At 43.8% G+C, this 19,153-nt stretch overlaps 1 long non-coding RNA gene across 2 annotated transcripts; it reads right to left on the bottom strand.

Moving 5' to 3' along the window:
• Window positions 1-5,085: 5,085 nt before the first annotated feature.
• Window positions 5,086-18,696, bottom strand: LOC140699265 (uncharacterized). 2 transcript variants are annotated; one of them, XR_012077311.1, is made up of 3 exons: window positions 18,490-18,696; window positions 6,653-6,779; window positions 5,086-5,563 (listed from the first exon to the last, which is right to left on the bottom strand). It is a non-coding gene; the product is annotated as an uncharacterized lncRNA (long non-coding RNA). The 2 variants fall into 2 exon arrangements; XR_012077310.1 differs by lacking the exon at window positions 6,653-6,779.
• Window positions 18,697-19,153: the final 457 nt, after the last annotated feature.

Below are 19,153 nucleotides of genomic sequence, written 5' to 3'. Positions count from 1 at the left end.
AGGAAACACACATTCTTAGAAGCAGAGATGCATCTTAAAATGCCACTTTTGAGGGGAGGAACTAGGTAAATGGTAGAGTGCCTGCTTAGCATGCGTGAGGTCCTGAATTCAATCTCCAGTACCACCATTAAAATAAATAAATAAATAAACCTAATTACCCCCCTCAAAATAATTTTTTTAAAAATAAAAAATTTTAAACAGATTAAAAATAAAAAATAAATAAAAATGCCACTTTGAATAACACATTCTCTGAAGTACATACCCTGAGACCTATTTTTCTGAGGTCTTAGAAACTCCTTGGCATCATTAAATTTACTCAGCGAGGCATCACCTCTGTTAACGCTGTCATAGCCCCATTTGCAATATGCAGAAAAAGTCAGATGGAAAGTGTAACAGGGAGGCCAAGGTCACAGGCTTCTGTGCCTGGAATATAAAACCTGCAAGAGCCAGACACTGGGATGTTTTCTTGCCGCAGTGGATGAGAACCAGTCATGCAAGTGACAGCTTTGGAACAGTGTCAACTGCCAGTATCCCTCCCTCTCCTCCATCTTCTCCACGCCATTTACACAGAGGCCCGTGAATTATCTATCAGTAGGATCTCTGCGTACCCTTCATGCAGGTACACTTCAGGTGGTTGTGTAATCTTGAATTCAGCATTTTGAATTTTTCTCCTCTGTGCTCCCTAGTTTCTGGCAAATACCATTCCTGCTAGAGATACACTACCCTCTGCCACCGCCCCGAGAAGTCAGAGGGAGAGACGGTCCCACCCTTTCCCTGTTCTGTGTTTTAATATTCAAATTAAAGAACACCCTTCTGACTTCTGGCTGAGCAAGGAGGTTAGTAAATCCTCTCCCCAAAGAGCAACTAAAAAGCTGAGAAAAACCAACAAAAATGACCATTTTGAGGCTACAGAAATTGACCAAAGAAGTACAGCAATGTGGAAAGGGCTCCTGCTGGAGGAACTGCTGAACTTCCAGGGAGGGTCGTGGGAGTCCGTGGCTTTCGCCTCCAGCTGGTCCCATTTACCTCCATCCCCCCACAGCTCAGCCAGCGTGGAGGCTCTGCCAGAGCAGATGGGCCGCTAGGACCAGCACTGGTCACAAGGGGCTCGCTCAGCTGAGAGTGTGGGAAGATGCAGATGCCCGCTGCTTTCCATCAGTGCCAGTGACAGCCTCGCAGTGGGCAAGCCAAGCGGGTCGACGGCTCGATCATCCTGGTGTTTTGGTCACAGCTGGGGCAAGCCTATCCTGGATAAAACTGCCTGCGTTGTGGGGACCAAAGGAGGGCTGAGGACGGCTTGGGCCTCCTTTCGTCCCCATGTATCTGTTCACTCTAAGACTATACACATGCACACAGGAGGTACAGGAGGCAGAAAAGAGCCCTAGGGAAGGTAAAAGTTGGGCGTGCTTGAAAACAGACCATCTTTGGAACACGCTCCCTTGCCCACATGTAGAGCTGTTGGTAAGTAAGAAGTCCAACTGGCCTGAGGCATTTGAGCACAACCTCTACCTAGTAACTGGCTGGCAACCAGCTAAACAGACATAGGGGCAACCTCTAAGGAGGCGAGCTGAAAACTAAAAAGAACAACAGCAAATCAGACAAAGACACAGATAAACAATAAAACTGACATATGTAGCATACTTAATGCCATGACTGTAGAATAAAAATTATTTTCAAGAGCAAATGGAGCATTCTCTAGAATAGACCATATGCTAGGCCATAAAACAAGTTTCAATTAATTTCAAAGAATTAAAATTGCATAAAATATGTTTTCTATTGACAGCAGAACTAAATTAGAAGTCAACAACATGCACTCTCCCTTTGTTCAACTTTTCGTTGTGTCCGTCCGTTCATCCACTCTTCTAAGTTTGTTGAGCTGCTTTATGATCATTATTTGAATTCTTTTTTTTTCAGTTGAGGTATAGTTGATTTACAATGTTCTGTTAGTTTCTGGGGTACAGCAAAGTGATTCAGTTATATATATAAAAAATTCCTTTTCATATTCTTTTTCATTATAGGCTATTACAAGGCATTGAATATACTTCCCTGTACTGTACAGTAGGACTTTTTGTTTAGCTATTTTACATATAGTAGTTTGTATCTGCAAATCCCAAACTCCTAATTTATCCCTCCCCATCCTCTTTCTCTCCTGGTAACCATAAGTTTGTTTTATATGTCTGGGAATCTATCTCTGTTTTGTAAATAAATTTATTTGTGTCCTTTTTAAAAAAATATTTCACATATAAGTGACATTATGTGGTGTTTTTCTTTCTCTTTCTGACTTACTTCACTTAGTATGATAATCTCTAGGTCCATCCATGTTGCTGCAAGTGGCATTATTTCCTTCTTTTTTATGGCTGAGTAGTAGTCCATTGTATATATATGCCACAACTTCTTTATCCACTCATCTGCTGATGGACATGCAGGCTGTTCCCGTGTCTTGGCTGTTGTAAACAGTGCTGCTATGAACACTGGGGTGCAGTTGTCTTTTCAAATTAGAGTTTCATCTGGATATATTATTTTAACTCTTTATTAGACAGAGTGCTGATCTCCACTTAGCTGAGTTATTTCTCTGGGGTTTTATCTTATTCCTTCATTTGGAAAATATTCCTCTGTCCCCTCATTTTGCTTAATTCTCTGTGTTTCTTTCTGTGTTTTAGGTAAGTCAGTGGCACTTCCTGGCTTGGAGAAGTAGCCTTATGTAGGAGACGCCCTAGGGGGCCCAGCTGCATGCTCTCCTCTGTCCTCGGAGCTCGAAGCTCCAGGGGTACCCCCTGTGTGGACTGCATGAGCCATTCTGTTGTGGTAGCACCTATACTGGTAGGTGGAACTGGCCCCTGTCTGTATCACTGATGGGACCTGCCTCATGCAGAGGCTGCTGGCTCACTGGTGGGCAGGGCTGATTCCTAAGCAGCTGGTTGCTCTGCCTGGAAGGTCGCAGAACCAGGGCACATGGGCTGGTGGGGAAGGTAAGACTCTGGTGCTAATAGGCTACAGAGGATCCAAATGGTGCTCACAGCCTCATGGTAGGATGAGCTCCCCAAAATGGCTGCTGTGAGCATCTCTGTCCCAGGGAAGGTGGTGGTCCTGGTTGTCTCCTGCCTCTCCGGGAGGCTCTCCACTGTAAGCAGGTGGGTCTGACCCAGGCTCCTTCCAAACCGCTGCCTCTGTGCTGGGTCTCAGAGCAGGTGAAGTTTTGCATGAGCCCTTCAGCACCACAGTCGCTGTTTCCCCCAGTCCTCTGACTCTCCTGCACACAAGCCTCACTGGCCTTCGAAGCCAGGCATCCTGGCAGCTTCTCTTCCAGGGCAGGAGCCTGATGTGGGGTTCAGACCCCTCACCCTTGGGGAGAACCTCTGAGATTGTGGTCATCCTCCCATCGGTGGGTCACCTGCCCGGGGCTTGAGTCCTGACTCTACACGTCTCTGCCCCTCCTGCCTGTCTCACTGTGGTCCCTTCTCTACACCTTGAGTTGTGGAAATTCTTTCCTGCTAGGCTTCCAGCTGTTCTCACGGATAGCTGCTCTGTAAATTGTCGTCATTCTGGTGCGCCATGGGCGGAGGTGAGCTCAGGGTCTTCCTCCCTCACCATCTTGGCCACGGAGCCTTGAGCTGATTCTTTATAGGGCAACAAAGTTAAGTTAATCTGAAGAGAAAAGCTGTATTTAAAAAAACACAATTTTACGGTGATTCGCATCCTTGTAACAGTAACTTGCATCCATGCAATTCACTTTTGTATGAGTGACAGCAGTCCTCCTTCAGGATTATGTCAAATAGAACTGCTTTCAATGGATCACGGCTGAAAACAGGATTGTTCCCAACATCCAAGTTTGTCAAGTGTACTATTAAAATGTCAGTTAGGCTGTTAGGTTTTTACTGCTAAAGGGTATGTTATTTGGGACAGAAGAGGTTTACAGACTGGCACAAATAAAACAGTGTACAGCTTTGTGAAGAAAACTGGTACTTAGTTAGTTTTAGTAATAGTGGCTTGGCATGAAAAGTTCATAAATTCCATTAAAACGCAGTCGATAAGAGAAAATCTTCCACAGTATGACTCTTGCTTTAATGAAGGATGCTCTCCTTATTAATAAATTATTTTATATTAACCTTTATTATTTAATTGTGGCAATGTAATCCACATTTGATTCAATTACTGTTTTCAGAGAATTTTAGAGCTTTGAAACTAAATTATTATACGTGTAGGGATTTATTATGGTGATATTTCTGAAATACCTTTTCTAGATCACAGTCTACACCGTCTGCAAAAGGGTGTTGTGGGCAAATGTGTTTGAAAACCAGTATTTCCTGTATCTTTCACTTAGAGGTTTGGAATATATATAAGCACATTCAAAGTTCTGAGAAGCCCTTGAAAGAAAGCATCCTGTTTTACTAGATTTTGGTACATCCCAGACCTCCCCCACGTGCAAAGTGCTTTCATCGACTTTGTTGACAACGGCTTCACTCTTTTCCAGCTCTTTTCAGCTGGTGCACGACCTGCTGATGTGAACTGGTCCTACGACTGCCTGCCAGGATGTTTTGAGGGTGGGAAGGAGGTGGGAGGGAAGCCAGTCAGGGAACCGGGTCTAGGAAAGAAATTCACCTGTGCTTACTAAGCATATAACTGCCTGGAAGCAAATATACTAGAAGGCTTCCAAGTTTTCTCAGGGAATTATATCTTACGGGCAACCAGAAACTGGAGCAAAAAAAAGCCAAAACCAAACAAGCAAACAAAACAAAACAAAAAACTTCAGGCCACAAGCATCTTCATCTCTTGGGCTCCAACTTTCCACAAACGGGAAACAATCTTCAAACCCTGTGTAGTCCCTAAGAGGGGACGCTCGCCGATCAGTGCCCATTTAACACGCGGCCAGATGACGATCAACAAGATGAAAACCTCACCCCCCGCCAGATGGCTGAGACAGGAGCCACGGCAAAGCAAGCAAACAAACAAGACAACAACAACAACAACAATAGAAAGTAAACAAGGTCGGTTCACCCAAACCAGTGCCCAATCAGAACGATGCTCTCATTTACAAGACCCGCCTCCCAGGACAGCGGGATTCCAGCAGCACCCTGGACCAGAACGTCTTCGGAATGAGAGTTTTTATTAGCACCATCCTATACCTGCTCTACCCACTACTGAGGGGACGCGGGCTGCAGGGGAGGGGACGATGACATCCTAATTTCTTGGCCTTGACCCGGCACATCAAGCAGCCGCATCTGTATCGGATGGCGCGATCTCTGGATGATGGTCTACTTGGTTGCTCTTAAAGGGATGCTGATTGTGTCCTCTGTGTGGGAAGAAGGATGGGAGAGAGAGCTGACGACCAGAGGGGCAGGTGACGGCAGCGCCGGGTGAAATGTTTACCAAACACATTTCCTCTCTTCCTTCAGTTCACAGTGAAACAGTGATCCTACATTTTCAGCTTCGCTGGCAAGCAGGAGGGCCACGTGTCTAGACTCTGGCTCATGGCACCTGACCGGAAGATATGCGTGCCCATCCAAGTCTGCTCCATTAAAATTCTCTATCTTCTTACTCATCTGCGGCAATCCGGAGGCACACTCTGGAGACAGAGGCATCAAAGGACAGAAGGGGATGATCTGAAAATTGCATAGAGCGAATTTATTTATCCACACTGGACTAACACAAGGAAACACAGTTATCATCTCTCATTGCTAAACCTCTGAGATTTGTGAGTGTTCGCTGTGGAACTTAGTCCACCTGCACTACGAGAGAAATTAGTGAGTGTTCAGAATCTTAAACAACAAGCAAGCATTTTCTGTTCCCTTTGTTTTAATAAGTGTACTTATTTTCCTATAAAAGCTACAAACAGATCTTAGTGTGAATTATTTAAGAACAATAGACAACAGTAACAGTTTACTAATGTTATTTGTTTTCTGCCCACAAAAAGAGAGGTGGGGGAAATCACTTGTGTGAAAAACATTTAGATCATAAACAGGAACTAGACAAAAGTTCTTCCAGGACACGGTGACGGATGCCTGCATTAGATCATGACTGATGACCGCCCCAGGCTGCTTCTCATCCCCAGGAGATTGGATTGATGGGCTGGAGGTAAGAAAGCGCCACCTCAGTACCACTCAGGCAGCAGCCTTGTGCTCACCACAGGTACATGGATCATTTAATGACGGGATTTATCCCTGCTACCATTGGGTAAGCCCTCTGATGAAGGAAACATCGATTATTCTGTGTTGCTTCCTACTTCAGCCCTATTGAATGGCTTTCTCCTTATGTGAGCTTTTACAAATACCTGATCACTTTTCTCTAATAAAAGATATATCGTTCTGTAGAAATAATACCGTTATATTACCTGTCTCGTTCTGTTTATATTTGTTTTAAAATACTATACTTCGAAACATTCAGAAAAAAAATTTTCTGAAAATTCCATTTCAAGAATGTTTTAGCAAAAAAGATGAAAGAAAAGAAAAAATCTTATTCCATGAAAAGATCTGATTATTTCTACAGAAAGAGAAAATTAGAGGAAGCAAGTGTTAGAGATGATGTCTGTTGATCAAAATGGCACACATACAGGGTGAACATAATAAACACTTAGCTAATAAAAAAAACGTCCATTAAGGATAAGTAATGGCAAGAAGAGAATTTCAGCACCAGGCGTTGTCTTGTGGTTTCTTACTTGCTGTTCAGAGTTGCCGTGCAGACAAAGCAATGAGAAACCTAAATTTCCATGTGGATCTTCTGGTTTTGACACAGCACATTTCTGATTAGTGTCACTCTTTAGCCTTTCACACGTCAGCAACATTCTGGTAAGATAATATCATTCTTAATTTAGAATAACTAATATTTATAGACACAATAAATGATTATTTTACCTTGAATCATTTATACCAGAACACTCAGGTACTCGAAGACGATTTTAAACTAAGGCATATTTGAAAGAGATGTAGACTTTTTCAATCCCAGCAATCCGGAGAAACTTGTTTTCAAGGACAAATAAATTTTCTAGAAGGTTTCGCATCAACATGAGGAATTGAGGTGGATTCCATATTTAAATTTTCACCTTGCACCTGGCCTCACTCCATTTCTACTTCCTAGTCACTACCCTGCAACAAAGTCTTTTCAAGAGACTGACAATGCTGTGATATTCTGGGAATAGTGCTTTAGGGAGGATTCAGTGGAGGTAATTATTCTATCTTCTTGAGTTTACAGCTTAGCATTTCAAGTTGATATGTGAGCATATAATCCTGTAAATGTAATTAATTCAATAGCCCTACGATGAAAATTCTTTTAGCAAAAGCTGAACCGTTCTATTTTTGAACACCTTTCTTAATTCCTTTTCCATTTTTCTCACATCATAGCTTTCAAATTAAAGTTTAACTAAGGGTTCAGACTTTGTCCTGAGATATTCATTCACAGAATTGACCTGATTATCCGAGGGCAAAGATTGCACGTTACTTCCTGAGGGAATTACTCGTGCTAATTGAGGGTAGATATCAGACCTTGATTTTAATACAAGTTATTCATGCTCATTGTGCATGTAATCTCATCATTGGAGCGTCTTTTATTACTGCATAGAAATAAAAAGACTGAGAAGCCGTATTTTCCAACTTAAATGTTAGTGTTTGGTTAGGATCCTCCGTATAAAGGCATAGTTCTTAAACTCAATTATGATGTGGTCTCTCTTTTCTCTACCTTACTCTCCTTTGTTAATTATTTTTACCCTAGTAATTATTTGTAACCCTTTGACAAACATCTGATTGTCCTGGGTGGTACACCAGATGTCCACATTAATACATTATAAAAAGGAATTAAAAAAGGAGAATTTATATCTTTTTGCTAGATTAATATGTTGAAATTTAAACTTGTTTTGTATCTAAATCCTTTGGGATTCCACTGAGATCTGGGCATCCTACAAACAGCACCCAGTCGCAATACCTGTTTACAACCCAGAACTAAAAGAATGTGATATTTTAACACTGTAATTTTTTAAAATACAATTACAGACTACATTGAGAAGGATAAACTACGATTAAGGGCAGAGAATCTACAGAGAAAGTAGATTTAGTCACTGATGTTAAGAGTCAGAAATTCTAAGACCTATAGCTTAGTTTATTCTCTCACCCTTGATTTTAAGACGTTAATATGCTCTGATCTGATTAGCAGTCTGAGTTCCTGGCACTTCTCCAATCCACAGGCTCACTCAAACATTGTGAGTTCCCTCCCCAAGCACATCTTCCTGACTGCAAGAGCAGAGCACCCAGTAGAACGGGCAAGAATTTCAAAGTCCAACCGCACGACCCCCAGGAATTGGGCGAGGAGCTGAGTAATTCACCCTTGTGGACTAGACTCAGCCACTGTCACTCACTGGACGTCGCTAAGCTGAACTTCCGGGATGCGTGGAAGGAGCTTCCATTACACAAGCATGCGCGTGCTGTCATTATCTTAAGGACTGTTTTACTAATAAAAAGAGAGTGTTATCATAAAGGGGCGCCTACATAACTGGGTCACACCAGATCAACACAAGTAAATAAAACAAACAACACAGGTTTTCTTTGCCCCATTTCACTAAAATGGATGTTGGACACAGATTGCTCAAAAAGTCAAAAGTGTTGAATCCTCCAAATTTAAGCAATAAATGCTTCAATGCTCTGATAAATATGAGTCTGCTTTACTTTAAAGCCTTTCCCACTCCCCCCACGAGCAAGCCCAGCAGCGTTTGCATTCGTCACGTCCTAGACTGTTCAGCAAGCGAGGAAGTCGTGACTACATCCTAGTGCCCTTCTAGGCTCTCCTGTTTGGCTGCTGTAATGGCCCCGAGAGGGACAGACAGACACACTTAGGAGCATATATTCAGTTTTTAAAAGCAACTCAATTTCAGTTTGAATGGGGAAAGAAGGGCACAACACAAAAACAGGCAGTCTAAGTCAGGCTTGAATAAACGGACTTCCTTTCAGACTGAAGAGTGACTTCATCCCTGTACGCTTTGTGTTCTGAAATCATGAGGCACCATCCTTTGGTGTCCAGGGTATCAACTAACGAAATGAATGAGACTTTTTTTAAAAAGGAACGGTGTCTGTGCTGTGTCAGTAAATGCCCGCTTCGGTCACTTTTGTAACCTTGGAGGGCTCTGTCCAGCACAAGCCAGATCTGAAGCGTCTGAGCTGTCCTGTTCCTGGAGGTCATCTGGGACGGGAGGCACACTAACATGCCTCTGAGTGCGATGGGTGGGGGTGAAATGAGCTGAGAGCACTTTGGAAGGAGAAAGCACACTTTTGGTGAAAAAAAATGAAACTTTTCCATGCAGCCCGTTTCCCCCCAGCTTTAAGAATGAATTTAGAATGTTAACTGTTTTGCTAAGAGCATTATCCAGATATGCACCCACTAGTCGGAGACCCTAGATACACTCATGTATCTATGTCTGTTTTACACTGATCAGTGGGCCAGTCTGTGTATGTACAGGATCACCTCAATTTCCTGCATACAACCCACACAACAAAGCACGTCTAGGCGACACCAGTCCCTAGATTTTGTTCAGGTCTGCAGGTCTCTCTTTAACCATCACTGGACATTTAACTAAGGACTTTCTATATTTGGGGATTGAGGCAGGAGGAATGTGATTGGGACTCAAGAGCATCAAGTTCACTTCCTTCATGGCTGCAAAACACATACAGACCAATAAAGTTGAGGTAAGTGTTAAGCAGATTGCTTAAAAAATTAACACATTTCAAGTATGCAGTCAGGTTAGGGACTGAAACAACTAAAATAATTCTACATTCGAAGACATAAAATTAAGAGTTTAAGATTAACATTGCAAACCCAGAGATAAATAGACCACGAGTAGCATTTATAAAATGAGACATCACATGCCTTCAAATCTCAGATACTACTGTCTGTAAAAAAAATAATTTCACAGAGGATTCCTGTTTTAAAATGTAAAAATGTTTGCCTTAGAGTTTATGAAACGTAGCATCTGATTGAGAAATAGAAACCAACTAACAGAGTCTTTCAGGATCACTTCACTTTTTTACGGTTTTACTGAGATATAACTGACATATAACATTGTGTAAGTTCAGGGTGCACCCAGGTGTGAACTGGATACACTTGTTTGCAAAATGATAAACACCTTGGCGGCGTTAGTTAACCCTTCCATCATCTCACATAACTCCCATTTCTTTTTTGTGGTGAGAACATTTCAGATTTACTGTCCTAGCCCCTTTCAAGTACGTAATACAGTGTTAGTAACTGTAATCAACATGGTGTGTACACGGGTCCCCAGAACTTACTCCTCTAACTGAAAGTTTGCCCCCTTGGACTAATATTTCCCCACTCAGAGGCACTCTACCTGTCAAGTCCAGAAAGGCTACCTGGCTTTCTGGGGTCCCTAGTGGCTTGTGTGCTGAGGTTCAACTGTGAGGCACTAGAAAGACAAGTAAGAGAACAGGTCTTGAAATACTGGTCAGAGTGGAGACCATCTGGAGACCACGGGAAGGACTGAAACACCCTCTCCTGAGTGAGTTTTGAGGGAGCCATGGAAAATGACTGGCTCTAGCACTGCAGAGTGTCACTCTGTACTAAGGCGACAAGGCTCTGACACCACACTGCATTCTCAGAGAGTCAGCCTTGGCCAGGAGTTGGTGTTTCTTTTTCTGAAACACATTAATTCAAAATGTTTGGCTCCACAGAATCACCAGTTCCAGCATTTTCCTCTCTAAGAGCAGACCAACAATGGGCCACGCTGGTTCCCTGAGGTAAGTGGCTACCACTGACGAATTTTCTTGCAGGAACCCACTCTGTCATCTTTTGTCACCAGTATGTGAAGTGAACCTTAAAAATCAAATTATAGATTTAGTCACTCACTTTAACATCCATCTTTATGGATTTCTTTGCCAAAAAGCTGCCTGAGAAGTTCCGGGTGAGCCTTTCTGCTCAAAAAATATCCCCCTCAATTCTAGACGTGTCCATCATGAAACTCCATTTTTTTAATAAAAACAAAGCTCGTCCATGTTTTCTTCTGCTAAAAGAAGTGCACAGAATAGGGGCTTTGTTCATACTGAGACAGAATTGTAAAGAGCAATAGAGAAGAGAGCAGCTAACACAACCCCTGAAATAACACCATTCAATTATTTCGCCCCGGTTTTGAAAGAACCTTGCTCAAATGCAGTTCTTCCAGATAGGCAAACTATTTCTACTCATTCTACTTAAAAACTCCTCCAGGACTGCTGTTATCTAGGCAAGAGTAAGATGTATAGAAGATGAACCCAGGAAAACTGGCCTTAGGAAGTCAGGCGGCCCGACAGGGTGTTCAGAAGTGAAACAGGAAACTAATATAGAAGGCACAACAGCATCCAAACACCTGACTCACTGCTGGGCGCGAAGCTGTCGCCTGGCAACCTGGCCCCCACGCACGGAGGCCGGAGAGACGGAGAGCAGTGGCAGATCTTCCAGATGCACGGGGGCAGGTTTTGTAAGAGAGAGAACTTACACCAGGCTTGCCTTCTGTGGCCACAGGTGGGTAGACCTCTGCACTTACCCACCAGAATCTTAGAAGCTTACTTGCAAGTTTGCACAGAGTCCTTAACTGGGTTGAGTCAGGCGGGCCCTCCAGATGGTCTTTATACCTTACTCTCTCAAGGCTGTGACCTTGGAACAGCTCTGCTATGCGAACGGTGGGCAGGACACTTACTCCAAGGGTGGGGACAGGAGCCTCTGACTGTCCGGCTCCAGACCACGGGTCAGCCCGGGGTCATGTCCTCTCGATCACCTCCGAGGGAAGCAGATCTTAACATCTGTCTGCAGCATCAGCTGCAATGCTGATCCTGTATGCGTTTAGTGCACGATTCTCAACAACAGAATAGACAAATAGTCATCGATTTTTAAATTATTTCCCAGTCGTTCTTAAGTCATGAAGAAAACTGGTATTAGTAACATTAAAACAGTGGAATGGCAACTTCTAACACCTAGTGTTTGGGGGGGAAATGCATAATTGAATAAAATGATCTTGTTGGGAAGAATCATTGAATTTGAAATGCCTCGTAGCATCGTTTCTGTTATCTCCCACTTAAGCCATGATGCGTGCTTGGATCTTTGCAGAAGGGGTAAACAAAGAAGAGGTTATGTATAAACTGAGAATTATTTTCTGAAGGGGGCAGGATATACCAGCTCAAAATACGCCGCATTGGCCCACGGATTCCTTTTAGTAGAAGTTACGTGAGAAACGGCCAGTTCAAGAAGCACACTCTACTCTCTGCCTCCTGGAAGCAGAAGATAAATCTCCCATGCGAAATATACCGTCCTTGCACTGTAAGGGTAGAAGGCATCCTTATCATCAGAGACTGGGCACTCAGGGCCAAGGAGGCTACATAAACAAACCTTGTCACTCCTCACTAATGGACGGCCCCATGCCCAAACCCCTTTTTCTTGTCAGTCTTCACAAATGTATGGTTTCCTTGTCTAAAAGGTTTCTGCTTTGGTCACTTCTTCAGCCTCGTGTTTTTAAGGGGCTCCCATATGCACAAAACTAAATTTGTTTTTCTCCTGTTCATCTGCCTAATGTCAATTTAATTATTAGACCAGCCAAAGGACCTACAAGAGAAGAGGGAACATTTTTTTCTGCCTCTACATCCCATTTAATTTTGGTAGATGATTGTTGAAAATCTCAAGAAGGGATCTTTAACTAGACTGGAATTAACTTCATTTTAAAAATGTAAACAGGCTTTATTTAAAGTCTTAAACATTTGAAAGATTTCTACTTCATTTTGTAACATTTCCAGATGCGATTTTAGTAGAGTAGCGTCTCTTATAAAGCACATTTTGGTTATGAAGTAAAAGGCGATGTGATGGGATCTGTGTTGGTGCCGGGTCTTTCGGCCCATTTGATTCAGAACTTGGGAACTCTTTCTGTCTCAACGTTCCTTTCCTCAGTCCTCACATTTACTGCATGCCCCTGAGCAGAAAGTTTGGGGGCCGCATTTACTCTTGAGGTCCCCAAACAGCAAAGCCACAAGGTAAAGCATGTGAAACTGAATGTGAAGGTGCTTCTGTTGGTTTGAAAAGATTATGTTCCTGTCTCTGAATTGGCTTTATTTTCAGACACATCCCTGTATTGACTGAGAAGAACTGCCCTCCTCCCTCACTCATTTCACAGCCTTGTCCCGAATCCCTGCTGTGGTCCAGGGACGCAGGCAGTGAGGTCATCAGGTACGGTCTCTGCCGTCTTGGGGTCAAACACACCGTCTTCTCGAAGTGTGGAGTGGAATCCACCTCCTCCCCTTCAGTTCTGCCTCTAGGACTCCCACAACCCAGGGAAACCCCCGTCCTATGCTCCCTCAGGTGATTCCAGGTTGGAAGGACTCTGAATGAGGTCTTGCTTCCATCCGAGCCCTTCTGAAGTGCAAAGGGTTACGTGAGTGAATGTAATCAGCACGCTCACGAGTCCCCACGATCTCGCTACGACTGGAGACGTTATTTCTGCAGCGGCGGGACTGCGGCAGAACAGAATCTTTGCTGCCGTGCGGCTCCCACTTTGCTTCAGAAGGAGATCTCATTTCACAGCTCCCTTGAGGGGCTTCCGGTTTTTCTGTTTCACGAAAAGTTATGATGAAGTGTCTTCCGGGGTTTTTCAAGATGAACTTCAGTTTTCAAATTAACAATTTCCCCTTAGAACACTGTGGCTTTGTTAAAATTTGAGGTTGGTTGCTTTAAAATAGACCTACTCCTGTCAAAATGCCGCAGTGAGAGACAAGGAATAGCACTGAAGTGGGAAAGAGTGTATTTCACAGTGACAGCTCCCCCATTCCTCAATGTTTTAGCTGAAATAATTAAATTGAGACTCAAGCCTACTCGCATCTAGGCATATTTTTATGTAACTCACTCACTAAATTGCCCAAAGGCCCTGTGCCAGGGTCGTGAATACCTCCTGAGGTATGATTCAGATGGGGAAAACAAAACTCTGCACCATATGGCTAATAAATGAAAGATTTCTCTCTCTCTCTCTCTCTCTCTCTCTCTATTACATCAAAGTGAACATATTAGAAAATGGGCCTTCTGAGATAAGTGCATTGAAAAGGAAGCATGATGTGGTGGAAATAAAACTGGCCCAAGAGTCAGAGCGATGGATGTCAGTGTCAGCTCTGCCACGGACGCGTTTTTGACCTCGGCTAATTTGCTCAGTGTCTTTGAGTGCTGCTTCTAATCCATAGAAACAGCTTAGTGATACCTCCCTCTTGGGATTGTTAAAAGGATCAAAATGAGAAAAAAAGACCTAAGTACACAGCATAATGCCTGGCAAGTGGTTGGCCCTCGAGAAATACGTTTCTTTCCTCTTTTCTCTTTCCCTTCTGTTACCAAGTCCAAACTCATTCTGCTCGCTGCACGACAGGCCAGTAAGTCGGGAGACGAGGTGTTGGGACAAGGAATAGAGACTTTATTCGGAAAGCCAGCAGACCGAGGATAGCAGACTAAGGTCCTGGAGAATCATCTTCCCCCAAGTCAGAATTCAGGCTCTTTTACGTTAAAAAGGGGAGGGAGTGTCGTTGGTTGTTGCAAACCTCTTGGTGTCAGAATTCTTTGTTCTTGCAGCTGTCCATGTGGGTCAGGTCGTGGTGTCCCTGTAAACCTCCAACAAGACAAGTGTTATTTTCTATTCTGCAAGTTTTTATCTCGATATGAATGCAAGTGTTATTGTGCCCTTAAAGGTCAGAGCCTTGAGAATGGGCTGTCCTGTCTCTTTCAAGCTCTAGGCAACATCCTTTTACAAATGCTGCAGAACCAGCAGGACTCAGCCCAGGAAACAGAGCACAGGGTCAGAGCCAAAGGAACAGGTCTAATATGGAGTCAGGTTTGTTCTTCGCTGCTGCACCTCCTTGCTGGAGAATCCTGTGTCTGGCGATGGGGAGCCCAGGTTTCATAGCTCACACCAGAAGGCTGCAGCCTGTATGTGAAACAGAGCAACACTGTAGAAAGTGGAGAAGTCACTGCCTTTTTGGTGTGGCTGGATGGCGGCCACTGCATCTACTGTGAGACGCCAGGCACTTCACGGCTCGCACGTTATTACGCTGGAGGAACTGCACGATGTTACCACATCACTCAGTTGTTGTCTTTGAATGCTGTGTGCCCAATGTGCGATTTAACCATTTCTCTCTCTGCTTCTGAGTTTCCTCGTTCCCTCTTATTCAGTGCTTAGAAACTACCTCTCGGGCTGCTTTCTCCTTGGCCCCATGCAGGTTCCCCCTTCCCTAACTGACTTATAAATCCTGGAGGGGCCCAGGGGACCGTGAAGGCCCTGCCCTCTGCATCCAAACCCAGGACCCACCCACTCATGGACTTGAAATTCCAACTATATTGCAATGACTCCCGTAAATACTTCCCCAAGCCTGCACCTCCCGCATAAGCACCAGACAGTGGAGGCAACTGCTCACTGCTTCTGTGTGCAGGGGAGGGAGTAACTGTCTCCCAGCCTTCTGAGGTCTGGGCTGAGACCCTTTAGATAAAAGACAGATTAACAAGAGAAAACAAACAGAAATTTATTACCAGGTATATACCCAAAGGAAAATGAGTAACTCCCCACCTTGGGGCTTAGAATCCCAGTTGAAGCGTCTTCAACAAAGAAGAGTAAATCTGTAGAGAAATGGCAGGACCCAGAATAGCAGTTTCAGGCCCCCCAGGAGGAGGCACAGGCGAGCTAGTAAAGCTATGTTACACAGACTCCTCTGGCGACCTCTCCAAGCTGATGAGGGCCAGACATGGCACCTAGTGATTAACTTCTGCCCATCCTGGTTGAGAGGGGAGAAGGAGCACCTTTGTAAAAGTGTGTCCCACTCGTAGGCACGTGGGGAGAGGACAGAGAGCTTTTCTTTTTTCTTTCTTTTTTTTAAAATTGAAGTACAGTCGGTTTACAATGTTGTGTCAGCTTCTGGTGCACAGCATCGTGTTTCAGTCATCCACACACATACATATATTCCTCTTCATATTCTTTTTCATTATAGGTTACTACAAGGTGTTGAATATAGTTCCCTGTGCTGTGCAGTAGGAACTTGTTGTTTATCGGCAAAACTTGAACTTCAAATTCTGGAGAGTCAACATTTTGTTCCCCAAAATTGTTAAGACATTTGCCAAAGCAGAATTTGCTTCACAAGCTAAATTAGTGATCTGAGGTTTGCACATCAGCCAGATCCCAAGGGCAAGGCATCTGTGGGGGCACACAGGCTCCGTACACCAGAGAGGACCCGTGGTGTTGAAACTCAACTCAAGATCTGGCGTACAGCTTTGAAGCTCTGTCGTCAAGCGCTGGGGAGAGCACACTTTCAAAGTGATGGGAACGGGGCAGTTCCTAGCCAAAACGGAATTCGCTTTTCAATGCTTGCCTGGCCACAAAGACCACCAGAGCTGTCTACCCTTGTAGACAGAGAGTGAAGCAGGCCTTGCAAAGTTGTTATTGCTTTGTGGGTAAAGAGAACCACGTCAGCTAATGCAGGACTGCGTTCCTGCCAGGCAGGGTACCCCCGGGGCTCTCAACGCCTTCCCTTAAGGAGCTCTGCGTCTTTACTCATTCCCTCTTATGAGCCAAGCTGGATCCTCTGTCCTCCTTCAGTACCAGTGTCCTGATGTAGATGCCTGTGTTGGGTCTTGCTGGGGGGGATCTATATTTGCGGCACCGAGGAGTAGAGAATGACATTCTAACGCTCTCACGGTGAGAATCGCAGTCATGTCAAGGTGTGCGGTGGTGGGAAGCCCCGGTTCTGGAGTCAGGCACCTACACTCCAGCCCCTGCTTTGCCGCCTCCTGGCTGTGCGACTGTTTATAGCACCCTGCATTCTATTAGCCTGCAGCCCCTCGCCAACAAGCACGTGCCCAGCACGCACCGAGAGCCACGCCTGCTGCGGCAGGAAGTTCGGGACTGTCGGCATGCCTCACGCCCTACCTCATTTATTCTCAGTTATCCTCATGTAAGGCTCACAACCAGCCTCCTGCGGTCGATACCACTACTGCCATTACAATCCCAGCTTTATAGCCAAAGATGTGAGGCTCAGGAGGGTTAAGCTATTCACCCCGAGCTGCAGAGCTAGGACTCGGCAGAGGTAGAAGTGATCCTGGGTCAGTCTGGCTCCAGTTAAGACACAAGCTGGGTCCGCCACAGCCTGTGTAACGCATGGTAGCCACTGCCTCAAAGGTGTGCTGGATGTCTCCACAGTGTTCCTGAGACACTGGATGTCAGCAGAGACGAGTGGACCGTAAGTAGCAAAAAGAAACTCACCAAGCACACAGTCAGCTGAAGCCCTGTTATACTTTCTTAACTTGGGGGGAAATAACCCACCTCAAGTCTTGAGGTCTCCCAGCAAAGCAAAGCTGAAGGAGTGAGAAAAGGCACTACTACAAGGACACAAGACCGAGCGGCCACTCTTCAGTACATGCTGACCTGGCTGCACAGATGAAACACTGCTCTCATACGTGCCAGATAATCCTTGCAAGTTCCCCACACACTCACCGGGGGATGCCGAGCATAGGGTTAATCAAGCAAGAATTTTAGAACAAATGATGAGCATGGACACTTGAAAAATGGAACAGAATTGTATGGTTCAGATACGAGATGCTATAGGGTTTCTGAGTTGGGGAGATAATGGTATCACCAGAGAGCTAAGATTTGAACTGAGTCTTAAAAGGAGAAGAGATCTGGATAAATGCTCCGGAGACTGAAAGGCACTCCAGAAAAAGGGACAGCATAAGGGCCAGGAAAAGTGCCACACCGCTGGGGCAGGAAAGGAGAGAAAGGATAAAAAAGACTGATTCGAGAAGGGAGGACATACAGTTGTCAAGGTGACACAAATGTATAAAGTGTTTTCACAAATGATCAGTTACTCGCCAACCCTCCAAAGCAGAGATATGTAGATATTAGTATTTCCATTGGAAAAAGCAAGCTGAGGGTTTAAATAACATGTACACAGATATGCATTAAATTAATGTTGTACTTGCCATAAAAGCAGCGTATTTTAGCCTCCTTTATTTTCATTACATTATGTCTTCCCTGCAGTACATGGGATAGAGAAGAATCTTCAAAGTCGGGAAGATGATTGCATAAGCATCACAGAGTCAAATGTAATACTAATAAATCAAATGGAATAGTGCCTAAGCACTCAGGACATAGATACTACAGGGTTCCGTCTTACAGAATATCTCCGTCTGTCTGTCTCCATTTATAAAGCTATCCGTCTGAAGAATCACATCTCACTGTTCTTCCCTTGAGTTCACTTCTTTTATCTAAAAAGTAAGCTTTGTTCAACAAAAAAAAATCCAAAGAGCAGAACAAATTTTACTTTAAATTAGCACAATCCACTTTCCATATCTTTCCCTCTCCTCAAAGTTTTAACTTGAGTTATCTGCTAGTCTAGAATCTTTGAAGACTTATTTTTTGAAAAAATATTCTTCATAAGCCAGTTGAGATGACAGACTTTTGAAAACATTCCTCTCCCACTCATATAAACCCACACAATAGAAGAAAGTGAGATTTTTATAACTTACATGGAAAGATTCTGACATAAGGTGGAAAGTTTACAGAGATTTTCTTTTAACCTTCCTCACTCATTTGTTAGAGTCCAAATGATTTGTACACTGTGGTTTATGCTGAAAGTTGAAATTCAGCTGAACATTCCCCATTCCTGAAAAGGGTCATGTGCTGGTCGGGTCTTTTTTATGTACCTATAATGGATGGAGGTGGAGTTGGCTGGAGCTGGAAGTTGTTGCTTATACAGAAGTCGGGTAAAGCCAGGGTTCTAGAATCTAATATTAACAGCAACAGCAGTCATTGTTTGTTGATGAGTTATAATTTGTGGCAAGTGCTCCGTACACATCATTTTTTATTGATGTAGAGTCAGTTCACAATGTTGTGTCAATCTCTGGTGTACTGCATAATGCTTCAGTCATACATGAACACACATATATTCTTTTTCATTATAGGGGTCCTTACTACAGGACAGTGAATATAGTTCCCTGTGCTGTACAGAAGAAATGTGTTTTTTACCTATTTTATATATAGTAGTTAATATTTGCAAATCTTGAACTCCCAATTTATCCCTTCCCACCCCCAGCACCCCAGGAACCATGATTTTATTTTCTATGTCTGTGATTCTGTTTCTGTCTTGTAAATAAGTTCATTTGTGTCTTTTTATTTTAAGATTCCACATAT

Source organism: Vicugna pacos, chromosome 11, assembly GCF_048564905.1.
Source record: "Vicugna pacos chromosome 11, VicPac4, whole genome shotgun sequence".
Lineage (NCBI taxonomy): Eukaryota > Metazoa > Chordata > Mammalia > Artiodactyla > Camelidae > Vicugna > Vicugna pacos.
Note: the sequence above shows the minus strand (reverse complement) of the source record. Positions and strands in the feature narration are given on the sequence as shown.